At 36.8% G+C, this 12,500-nt stretch overlaps 1 protein-coding gene and 2 long non-coding RNA genes across 3 annotated transcripts in view; all 3 read left to right on the top strand.

Moving 5' to 3' along the window:
• Window positions 1-10,517, top strand: part of LOC306998727 — a 12,484-nt gene extending 1,967 nt beyond the window's left edge. Inside the window, exons 2-3 of the long non-coding RNA XR_013797656.1 lie at window positions 10,147-10,194; window positions 10,382-10,517. This is a non-coding gene — a long non-coding RNA (uncharacterized lncRNA). The remainder of the gene's footprint in view (window positions 1-10,146; window positions 10,195-10,381) is intronic.
• LOC306999050 lies at window positions 6,469-9,189 on the top strand. The gene is made up of 5 exons (XR_013797717.1): window positions 6,469-6,603; window positions 7,055-7,165; window positions 7,368-7,481; window positions 7,789-7,881; window positions 9,010-9,189. It is a non-coding gene; the product is annotated as an uncharacterized lncRNA (long non-coding RNA).
• Window positions 10,507-12,500, top strand: part of LOC306998711 (uncharacterized protein) — a 28,361-nt gene continuing 26,367 nt past the window's right edge. The window contains exon 1 of the mRNA XM_079612977.1: window positions 10,507-10,566. The gene's annotated coding sequence lies outside the window, so the exon portion shown is untranslated. The remainder of the gene's footprint in view (window positions 10,567-12,500) is intronic.

The raw sequence follows: 12,500 nt of genomic DNA on the forward strand, positions 1-12,500 counted from the left end.
TCAGTCATTTTGCTTCTTCTCCAGTAAATGTGTCTTGATTTAAGAATGTTTCGATATTTGTGCTGGAAAACGAGACAGAAACACTGAGGAAGAAGCTTGTTGCAGAGTATAAAGTACAATAATAATAATAAATTGAATAAAGTAGAAGAGAATAAAATACACTGATCAAGTAGATAAATAAATGTTCCTCTGTATGTCTCATCAGTGTCATTCTTTTTTAAGAATGTAAACTACGGTAAGTGATGCATTGTGGGAAAATGTGTGTGTGAGAGATCATAACAGCTGAGACGTGATCTGACTGTAACACACACACATTTGTCCTTCTCGTATTGTACCACGCACATTTCACACTCGCTCGTACAACTAAAGTGTGTGAAAAGACACACTTCCTCCTCTGTACTGGACATTCTACTCCCCCCCCCCCCCCACACACACACACACATCACTGTGACTCAAATTCGGATCGTGTTTCGTCTTCATGAAGTGTTGCTCCACACATTTATCAGAAGAGAACTGAGAACATTTTACACTTTTCTACTTTATCAGCACAAATATCTAAACATTGTTAAATCAAGATACATTTACTGGAGAAGCAAATGACTGAAGATATCACTGTATTTACTTTTATATCATGTGTCTGAATCAGACCTGATGTGATGAACGCAGCACACGTCATGAACAATTTCAGAGACTCAAGATCTGTCTCATTAGCAGATGCTTTTATCCAGAGAAAGAAATGAAGCACACGAGCAATTCGTCATGAGAGGAAGGAGTCGTGTTTTATTAAATTAAACAAATACCACAATCAATACTAATAAACAGAAGTCTAGGGATAATAAAGAGAAAACAAAGAAATAAACTAAATAACTACAACAGAATATCAAGATTCATGTGTAACCAAAAACACACACAAAAATGAGCCACTCCTGAGAGTATCTCCTAGAGAGTGTCTGCCCCAAATAATGCTCAGGACTCTTTTATACCATAGCTAATCATTAATTAGTATGGGAGAACCAATCAGTACTCCCAGGCTCTTGGACCAATAGGATCAGGGTTGCCACAATCACTCCAGTTGGTTCAGGTCTTCTCTCAGTAGGTCCTTCGGGGAATCGTGGAGGGGTGAGGCGTCTAAAGGACCGTTCACATGAAGAACGATAACTATAACGTTAACTATATTTGCGTCCACACCAAAGAACGATAACGGTCTGATTATTCTAAGCTTGCGCGCTGCGGTTTCAAAGTGTGTACAACGTCACTGAACATGTTTTTGCAGTGCCTCAGGGCTCAGTGCTGGGACCGCTTCTCTTCTCCATCTACATGTCATCACTGGGATCTGTCATTCAGAGACATGGTTTATCCCATCACTGCTATCATCTAGCTACTGGAGTGCCCCAGGGCTCAGTGCTGGGACCGCTTCTCTTCTCCATCTACATGTCATCACTAGGATCTGTCATTCAGAAACATGGTTTATCCCATCACTGTTATCATCTAGCTACTGGAGTGCCTCAGGGCTCAGTGCTGGGACCGCTTCTCTTCTCCATCTACATGTCATCACTAGAATCTGTCGTTCAGAGACATGGTTTATCCCATCACTGTTATCATCTAGCTACTGGAGTGCCCCAGGGCTCAGTGCTGGGACCACTTCTCTTCTCCATCTACATGTCATCACTAGGATCTGTCATTCAGAAACATGGTTTATCCCATCACTGTTATCATCTAGCTACTGGAGTGCCTCAGGGCTCAGTGCTGGGACCGCTTCTCTTATCCATCTACATGTCATCACTAGGATCTGTCATTCAGAAACATGGTTTATCCCATCACTGCTATCATCTAGCTACTGGAGTGCCTCAGGGCTCAGTGCTGGGACCGCTTCTCTTCTACATCTACATGTCATCACTAGGATCTGTCATTCAGAAACATGGTTTAGCCCATCACTGTTATCATCTAGCTACTGGAGTGCCCCAGGGTTCAGTGCTGGGACCGCTTCTCTTCTCCATCTACATGTCATCACTAGGATCTGTCATTCAGAAACATGGTTTAGCCCATCACTGTTATCATCTAGCTACTGGAGTGCCTCAGGGCTCAGTGCTGGGACCGCTTCTCTTCTCCACCTACATGTCATCACTAGGATCTGTCATTCAGAAACATGGTTTATCCCATCACTGTTATCATCTAGCTACTGGAGTGCCCCAGGGTTCAGTGCTGGGACCGCTTCTCTTCTCCATCTACATGTCATCACTAGGATCTGTCATTCAGAAACATGGTTTAGCCCATCACTGTTATCATCTAGCTACTGGAGTGCCCCAGGGTTCAGTGCTGGGACCGCTTCTCTTCTCTATCTACATGTCATTACTAGGATCTGTCATTCAGAAACATGGTTTATCCCATCACTGTTATCATCTAGCTACTGGAGTGCCCCAGGGCTCAGTGCTGGGACCGCTTCTCTTCTCCATCTACATGTCATCACTGGGATCTGTCATTTAGAAACATGTTTTTTCCCATCACTGTTATCATCTAGCTACTGTAGCTAGGTAGCTACTGTATATAAATCTATAGATTTTTCTACAGAATATCTATAAATCTAAATATATAGCCATACATGGCCAGTGCATATATTGCCGTATATTGAAAAATGTATTATGTAATATATTGCATTATTTTTTGCGGTATATTCCCATCTTTGTTTCGTAAGGGACAACAATATTTTTGCCCTATTGTTGGTTTGATCGCTTCTATTGTTGTCCTCAGTTGTAAGTCACTTTGGATAAAAAAATTATGCTAAATGATTGATTGTAAAATAAATGTAAATGTGTGTGCACACGCGTGTGTGTTCTTGTGTGTGAGTACGTGGGTATGAGTGCACGTGAGTCGATGGGTGTGTGTGTGTGGGAGTGTGTGAGTGCATGGGCGTGTGTGAGTCGATGGGTGTGTGTGTGTGGGTGAGTGTATGTGTGAGTGTGTGTGTGTGCCTGTGTTGTGTAAGTGTGTGGGTGAAAGTGTGTATGTGTGTCTGTGTATCCGTGAGTGAAAGTGTGTGTATCCGTGTGTGTGTGTGTGTGTGTGTGTGTTGGCCAGTAACTAAGCAGCACTTCTATCTTAACTACAGACATCCGGCCATGCTTCGGTTCACCTGTCGTCGCCCACACACTCTCATTCCTGCACTGTTTATGACAGGCTCAACTGGTTCATCATCACACACACACCATACACACACACCTCACGGTTATCAGCACATATGTATGTGTGTGTGTGTGTGTGTGTGTGTGTGTTTATTTGCTGCGTCAGTTTCTGTGGAACTAACAGAAACAAGCCCTCTGTATGAGCCGATGCTGTTTATCTTTGTACACTGCAAAAGTATCAGGTTTTTCAGCACACACACCAACACTCACACTCAGATAATGTAAACGTCTCCACTTTCAGCAAAGCTTTAACATTCAAAGTTTTTTTTGATAAACTTTCATTCATTTTATCTGAAATAGTTCAGAGCTGATGGACCTTCAACAACATTTCATTCATCTAAAGTCAAGAGAGATACTTGTTGGTTTTGCAGAACACACAGTGGCACATGTTGTAATGCGAGTTATATTCGTCTGTGTATATCTCTATATATATATCTCTATTTATAAATATAGCTAAATAAAAGACTTCAATAGAGGCAAGAAGGCAGTGACTCAGAAGTGTTGTGTGTGTGTGTGTGTGTGTGTGTGTGTGTGTGTGTGTGTGTGTGTGTGTGTGTGTGTGTGTGTGGAGACCCCTGCTGGTGGCACATTGTCACTATCATCACTCACAGGAATATCTTCCACACACACACACACACACACACACCATCTTTATTTATTTTCTGCATTTCTCCTTTTCTCGCTTCTAGTCTAGTTGTCGAATACACACGGCATTACGAATATCGTCGTTCTTTAACACATTGCTCTATTTCATCTTGTGTAAGTCGTCTTGGATAAAAGCTTCTTCAGATGCACAAATAAATACAATTCCTGACTCGACGGATATGCTTTCATGAGAAGCTGCTTTACCTCTGCAAAGTGTTTCTTTCCAAATCTCTCCATGGCAAAGAACAAACTGGTCAATAATAGAGCAGAGACTGGATCATCTGAAGATCACGTGACACGCGGGCATCACATCACGAGGGACTTTTGCAAGCATCTGGATCAATCCTTTCACAATGAGTAATATTTGATAATGTGCAAAATATATGCGTTTCCTCTGCCAGTTCAACTCTGGGGCGATCGCGATATGAACATTAGTAATGAATCTTTGAATCAATTTGTTTCGCAAAATGATTCCCTGTTTGGAAGCGCTGGAAACGCGACTCTCTGCTGACGCCTGCTGGCCAGAACTGTGTAAATGCAACGAAAACTCGGCCCAGATACACATAAAAACAACTTTGACAAAAAGTGTCATCTATTAAATGCAATTTAACAAACCATTTAATCAAATTAAATATGTTATTTTATTAAATTACTGGGCTTGCTTTTATTGACTAATCTTCATTTTTATTACATGAATAGTCTATTTCATTACAAAAGTATCTACATAAAATGTATAAAACTGATCCGAGATCAGGTAAAAACAATAGTTCATTGGTTCACAGAGATCATCGCCCTCTAGCGGCGTTTTTATTAAAGTAACAAAGAGGAAAATGGACCCAAATCATGACAGAGCATCACCAGAAAACAAACCAGATGGAATCATTCTAGAAATGATCATATTGTTTCAAGAATCTGTCATTTGAGAAGCGAGTCTACCTCTGAGAGTAAGAAGTGAGACAAAAAACTTTTATGTATAAAAATTCACCAAATAAAAAATAAAACAGAATATATTCCTTTGACTTGTTAGAAGTGTTCAGGCCTGTTCACACCAATTACTATACAATATAACTAGAAAGATATCGTTCTGTTTATTCTGTCGAGCTCGTAACATTAGGATTGATTCTGATTGGCTGTCAATGTTCATTTTCTTGATAAAATCGTTCTGAAAGTGAGTCCAACGATATCGTTTGACATCACGTGACTTTAAAATCACCGAATCACTGATTGCAACGCACGATTCACGAAGCAGTTTTTCACTAGTGAACATAGTATGACATAAATCCTCAAACTTAATAAAACGGAAAAGGAAGATTATTTACCACCCATAATAACCAGTGTCACGCTATTAAAGATGTAATGGATGATGATGATACAGTGACCAGTCGTTATAACACGTGAGTGTCAGAGTTTCCACACACTGGGAATGTTTGTGTTTTGATGTGTTTGTTAATTCTGATACATTAACTTGAGATAAAAATGAGAAAAAATATCCCCCGCATATTTTGATTTAAGATGAAGACTTTTTTTTTTTTTTTTTTTTGCTGCTGTGTATTTGTATATTTTAAAAAAAAGCTCTAAACAAATGTAACATTTCATTTTTCCACATTGTTTTGGATTTTGCTCTGAAAACAGTATGTAAATCATAAAATTAAAAATAAAATCGATAATTATGTTCTGGGATGTTTTTGTGCACATTGGTGCACACAATAGCTTAGATTTATATGGACTCATAATATTTTATTGAATATTTCCTTCTATTAACTTTTTTCTTGAAAATGTTCTGTAACTTTCACCGTTTTGCATTAGATCACACTGGGATGTTCACTGAAATTGTTGGATGTGACAGAATTTTATTCAAATGTGCTATTCAGTATACAAAAAACAAGAAAATATAGGCCTAGTTTGTCTACTTTCTCAGAAATATACTTAAAATTAGACTTATGCTGACAGAAAAGTATAAGTATACTTGTACTCAATATTTTGATCGAGATATACTTATAAGTATAAAAAAGTATTCTAAGTTGTTTTTGTTTTTTCTAAGTTGTCCTGTTTTTTACTCTTCTGGGATTGAGTAGCCTATTAAATACTAGAAATTTGCTTCAAATTTACTTAAAGTACATGTTAAAGTAAAAAAAATGTAAAAAAAAAAGAAATGTCAAGTAAAAAAAAAAAAACTAAATAGGAACGTAGTAGTATGTAAAGTGTAAATATAATGTATAAAGTATGATGTTAAGTTCACTTACAGAAAACGTACAAGTTGCAGTATAAAACTACTAACTAGTGTACTTCAAAGTGTACTTTCATACACTAACAAATGTGTAGCAAGTATTTGACCAGTAAACTGTTCACTTGTAGTTGCAGTACAAATGAAAATGCAGTTGTGTACTCAAAGTTTACTGTTACTCTTAAAGTATACTTTTATACACTAAAAAGTGGGCCAATTTATTCCCGAGTAGTATTGAAATACACTGTTAGCCCGGATTTTATATCTAATTAACAATTTAATTACAGTACACTTAAATTATTTAATTTTGAATGCATTACTATAAAAATGTAAGTGAATTCTACTACTTTTGTAGACATATTTGAATGTGTGGAAAACTTTAAGTTTAATGGATTAAAATTGTAGAGTTTGTGTACTGACCACGCCCCTTACCCCCACTCGCCACAAGGACACACACACGTGACGCACGCACACACACACAGTTGTTTCAAGTCAGGCAAGCAACGCCATTTTCTCTCGTGGTTGAAAAGTGCATGCAAATTCGTAGAGCTGTTGGTAAGTAGTTTAAAACAAATGTTTTAGTCAGGTTTATTGTTTCTATTTTTCACCGATTATTATTTGAGTTGTGAAAACGTTGTTTTAAGTAATTTTGGACTTCTTTTCACTAACGTTAGCCCCGCTTGAACTTGAAACACAGGCGAATTTAGCAGACATAACGTAGTTTCGTCTGTTCATTTGTTTTTTTCTCTCTCTCTCCATCAAAATGATGTTTGTGAGTAGTGTATAAACATTGTTTTAAACCGTTTGGGACAAAAATATGCCCCTTAAAACCATTTTCACTTGAGTGCAGCGAACACGAAGCCCGCTCGATCTCCTGGCGAATTAATCTGACTTTTTTCGTCTATTTAACGTTATTGGTTTGAGTTTTTATTTTATTTTATTGAGGGGCTGTTTGTGAGCAATAACATGCTTTAAACAGGTCGTGACATTTTCACTTGTTAACTAGGTGGTTTTCTCACTCGTGCACGGCGGTCCCATTTTAACCCCTGCATGTTCGACACAGATACAACGAGATTTCCAGTGAGACACGACGACCGACCACAGTTTACTTAATCTGGTGAGTGAATTTAAGCTTAAGTTAGAAAAAAACGTACATTTTGCTACGTTTTTAATTTTTTTAATTGAGTATTTGAATAAACATATGTATAAATGAAAATGGGTATTTATGACCACTTAGGTCATAAACTGTGACTGAAATCATGTTGTGGTCATAGATGTGGTGACAGCCAATATTGTTTGCTATGTTTACCTTTATTTAGGTTTATTATGAGTTCAACAGAGTGGTGGGGAAAAATCTCAGAGAGAACTTCTTTGATGCACTTGATCATTACTCTCCAAATCTGATTTTGGCTGAGCTTTTACGCCAGACAAAGGTGGGTTTACTTGTCTACATCAGTCTACCCCCTCTTTTTCCTATTGTAATTTCTCTAATTTCTTCTCTTTCGTCTGGACTTCACTTTCTTTTTCTTTCCATTCTTAAATCTCAAATTTCTTTCTCATGTCCTCTCCACTATACTCTTCCACTTTTCTTGTTTTGTCTTTTTTCCTTTATTCTCTGCTCTCTCCTTTCCTGTTTGTCATCTTGTCTTGCCCTGTTCTTTACTTACCAAAATCTGACAAATTTGGGGGAAATTTGGGTGAGCATCCCTAACAAACTTCAATATCTCCAATATCTTCCAGACCACCGAGCCAACAGATGTTCGGTCCCTTTGCCTTCGTGGACTGCCGGTCATTTTGGGGGATGACCCTTCTGCATTCTTTAAGACCTGCTCTGTAAGTTTTTAATAGGTTTTAAATGTTACTGTTACCATTAGAGTCCTGTCTGCTACTAATGTTCAGAATAGTTTATCAGTATCTCCCAGACATTTATTTTCAGTATTTTTAATATTTCGGAATATCTGTAATATTGGTTAATGAAATGAAAAACTGAAAATATTTGTCTTCAAATGTGAAATAGGCTCAAAATAAAATATTTATTTCTGCAGTTTAAAGGATTAATTCACCCAGAAATAAAAATTCATTACTCATTCTTTGGTCATTAATTACTCATACCCTCATGTCCTACCAAACCTGTAAGACTTTCGTTCATCTTTCAAACAAAAATGAAATCTGAGGGTTTCTGTATGTCCCTTCAGTGACAGTCTACGCAACTACCACTTCCAAGCCCTAGAACGGTTGTAAAGACATCAGTAAAATAATCCATGTGACTCCAGTGGTTTAACCATGCGTCATGGTGCTCTTGTGAATGTGCATTGGAAATATATATTTTGTAAATAACAACATTTTATTATTTTAGTGCACACCAAGCATTCACATTACTTCATAAAATTTTGGTTAAACCACTGGAGTCATATGGATTACTTTAATGAGGTTTTACCTTTATGGATCTTGAAAGTGATAGTTTTGCAGAATGTCAATGGAGGAACAGAAAACTCAGATTTCAAAGATATTGAATATCTTTCAAAAATATATTTATTGTGTTCTGAAGATGAACGAAAGTCTTACAGGTTTGGAATGATGTGAGGGTGAGTAATTAATGGCTGAATTAAAATTTTTGGGTGAACGAAGCCTTTAAGTACAACTGAAAGTAATACCTTTTACTAATGTCTTTTGATTTTGAAGTACAGTGCTACCATAAATAGATTTATACATTACAAGTATTTGTAGCAAAAGTGCAGTGAATGTGGCTTGGCAGCTAACCATAAAAGCTTGTGCACAACTGGGGCTGAAATGTGTGTAAAATATCCAGTTAATGAAGAAAGTGATAACTTTTTTTTTAATGCATTTCAGTGTAGTTACTAGTTTACATTGTATTACATTGTATTGGATATACATTTTAGTTGACAACACAGTATTATCTAACTGTCATTATAATGCCGTGTCAATCTGTTTCTTTGTTAGGATGTCAATGACCAGGACTCGTACCACCAAATTCCAGTGGGAATCCTATGCCTGGATTCAGAAAGTCCACAGCTAGTTTCTGAGTAGACAGTCTTATTACAAAAGTTAGAAACCTCTTAAACTTGAAGGCAAGAAATTGTTTCTTCACTGTTGTATTTTGAAATGAAAATGTTTCAATTGAAATAAAAAGAGAGAGAAAATTTTCTTGTTATTTGCTTGCTTTTTTTTTTAATTTTACTGAAGTTATCAAGTACACATTACTTGATTTTTTTAGGGCAACCAGTTTGCTCACATTTTTTAAGTATACGGGCTAGTACATTGAACTTAAATATACTATGTGTACTAACTGCAAAGTAATTGATATTACAAAGGATTTTAAGTTAAATCAACTTGAATTTTTAAAGTTACCATTACTTAAATATTTTAGGGCAACCAGTTTGCTCACATTTTTTAAGTAGATTCAACTTGTCCGGGCTAACAGTGTAGTACACTTACAAGTTTACCACTAGTGCATTGATATAAGGATACTTAGTTACTAGAAGTACTTAAAAATAAACGTGAACTTTACTAATAAAATGAGCTTGAAGTATGCTTATTTTTCTAAGGAATTCTAAGAATTTATGAGCTTAAAAGACAGAATTATGATGTAAAAAGTGACATTTTCAAAATGATGACTAAAAATGTCAAAGTCCAAATTTTAGTATACTAAGTCATAAGCATGAAATGAAAACTTAGTCATAATTATGACATTAAAAAGTAAAAAATCTGAAATTATGACTTTTATGAAATTATGACAATTAAGATTTTAGTATGTCATAATTATGACTTTTAGTGTCATAATGAAGATTTAAGAAAACTTTATTTTGAGGCAGAAATAGGCTTACATACATATTTGCAAAATTATGTTCTCGTATACACACACACACACACACACTAACTTATATCAGATAAATACCATGTATACATATAGTAATCATAGAAATAACTTTTTTTTTTTAATGGTACAATGGAAATGCCATGCTTTATATATATATATATATATATATATATATATATATATATATATATATATATATATACATATATATACATATATACCATAATTTACCATGGATATTTGGATATTTACCACATTAGGACAATGCAGTTCTTTGAAGTACCCTGGAGTACCCTGGAAATACCATGGTAAGTGAATAAGGTAATCATTCTTGTTCTTTTCTATCTTATGCATTAATACGGCTTATTATACCATGAATATTGTTGGCTTTTATGATGAATTGCATGTGATGTTCCTCATTTGGAAGTTGCTTTGCTGAATGAATAAATGTAAATCATAGTATTATTGACTGCATGTATGTGTCTTCATATTTAGGCTCTTGGATTGGCCTGATGTTGCACACATGGATGAACCAGCTTGAGGTCGAGATGAAGGCGTAAATAAGAAATGGAGAATCAAGACAGAAACTAACAGACTCAGGAAGTCACTGAGGGAAGTTTAGTGGTTTCTTGCGTCACAGACACTTTACACTGACGCTTGTTGCCGGTGCAGAGAGAAAGGTAAGGACTGGAGGGTTTTCTTTATTCTTCTGTGTTTTTCTCCTCTCAATCTTTAACTTTAGCGTGAGCTGTAAAGATGCCGGATCAAGTGCCGTATGATGGGATCCGCTCGTGTCGGGGGAAAGTCCTGAGTTTGTTTGATGATGTGAACGTGAAGCTCTCATGGCCTTCAGATGTGATCAGTCATTTCCGCAAGAGCACCAGAGACCGAGAGGAACCAACTCGCTGAATAATCAGTCGAACATGATGCGAAACCCTCGAGAGGAGTTTGAGACGCAAAAACCGTGGCAGATTTTTGAGTCGATCTTCTGCGATACTTCTGGAAAGATATGAAGATCATGTTGAAAGCGTGAGGGTGTGGCTTTGGTGCAAAACTCACGAACGGAGAAGAGGAAACGGCGGCACGCGACCCAACCCAGCGTTCGTGATGTGAAGGGTCTTTACGAGGGACTGTGTCATGGTTCAAAACTACAACTCTAGCCGAGGAAATGTTGTTTATATGCAGGTTTGCTCTCCGTTTAGATGTTGTCCTGTTTTTGCATTTCCTTTTTTGCAATTTGTGCTGTTCTTTTGTGTTTCCTGTGGTTGTGAACCTAGAGTGTTTTATTGCTTACAGGCCCAGTTTCATAATTCAAACGACTTCAAAAAAAAATGTTAGGTAACACTTTATTTTACAGTGTCCTTGTTACATGTACTTACCATAGTAACAAAAGTAAATATGCATAATTACATGCAACTAACCCTCAACCAAACCCTAATCCTACCCTATCCCTATAGCAAGTACATGTAGTTGCTTAATATTACTCGGTACTTAAATAATAGTTACACTGTAAGAATGACACCTTAAGATAAAGTGTAACCAAATGTTATTTCTGAATGTTTTTGGTTATGCCAACATTTAGTGAACATTTCAATTTGCAAACATCATGGGAAACCTTACATTTGAATGTTACATTCTGAAACTTGTAACATTTAAAAAAAAGTTAGATCAACTAAAATGTGTAAATAATAGGGTCCCAGCACTGAGCCCTGAGGCACTCCAGTAGCTAGATGATAACAGTGATGGGATAAACCATGTTTCTGAATGACAGATTCTAGTGATGACATGTAGATGGAGAAGAGAAGCGGTCCCAGCACTGAGCCCTGAGGCACTCCAGTAGCTAGATGATAACAGTGATGGGAAAAACATGTTTCTGAATGAAAGATCCTAGTGATGACATGTAGATGGAGAAGAGAAGCGGTCCCAGCACTGAGTCCTGAGGCACTCCAGTAGCTAGATGATAACAGTGATGGGAAAAACATGTTTCTGAATGAAAGATCCTAGTGATGACATGTAGATGGAGAAGAGAAGCGGTCCCAGCACTGAGCCCTGAGGCACTCCAGTAGCTAGATGACAACAGTGATGGGATAAACCATGTTTCTGAATGACAGATTCTAGTGATTCCAATCATATTTCAAGCAATTCAAAACCATCATGTTGACCAGTGCGCATCTGAAGAGTCTCAGCTGAAGGAAATAATCCATTAATTATCGACTTTAATATATCGTCCAAAATTGTTTTTATTGTACTGATAACGATAACATTAGAAATGAACGTATATAGGCAGATACCGATTTTGTGGCCTATATATCGTGCATCCCTAGCTGTCGGTATTACTGAAAAGTAATATTTATTCCTTAGTTTATCATGTTTTTTTAAGTATATTTCTGTCTTTGTAAACATGGTAACTTTGGTGGATAAATCTTATGTTCTCACTTATAAAATGTCTGAACGAAATGTAATTGCATATATATATATACACACATACCGGTACATATACTCACCGGTCACTTTATTAGGAACACATTGCTACCCTTTTGGACCCCTTGTGCCTTCAGAACTGCTTTAATTCTTCAAGTCAGAGATTCTACAAGCTGCTGGAAACATTCCTCAG

This window comes from Phoxinus phoxinus (genome assembly GCF_949152265.1).
Source record: "Phoxinus phoxinus genome assembly, chromosome: 5".
Lineage (NCBI taxonomy): Eukaryota > Metazoa > Chordata > Actinopteri > Cypriniformes > Leuciscidae > Phoxinus > Phoxinus phoxinus.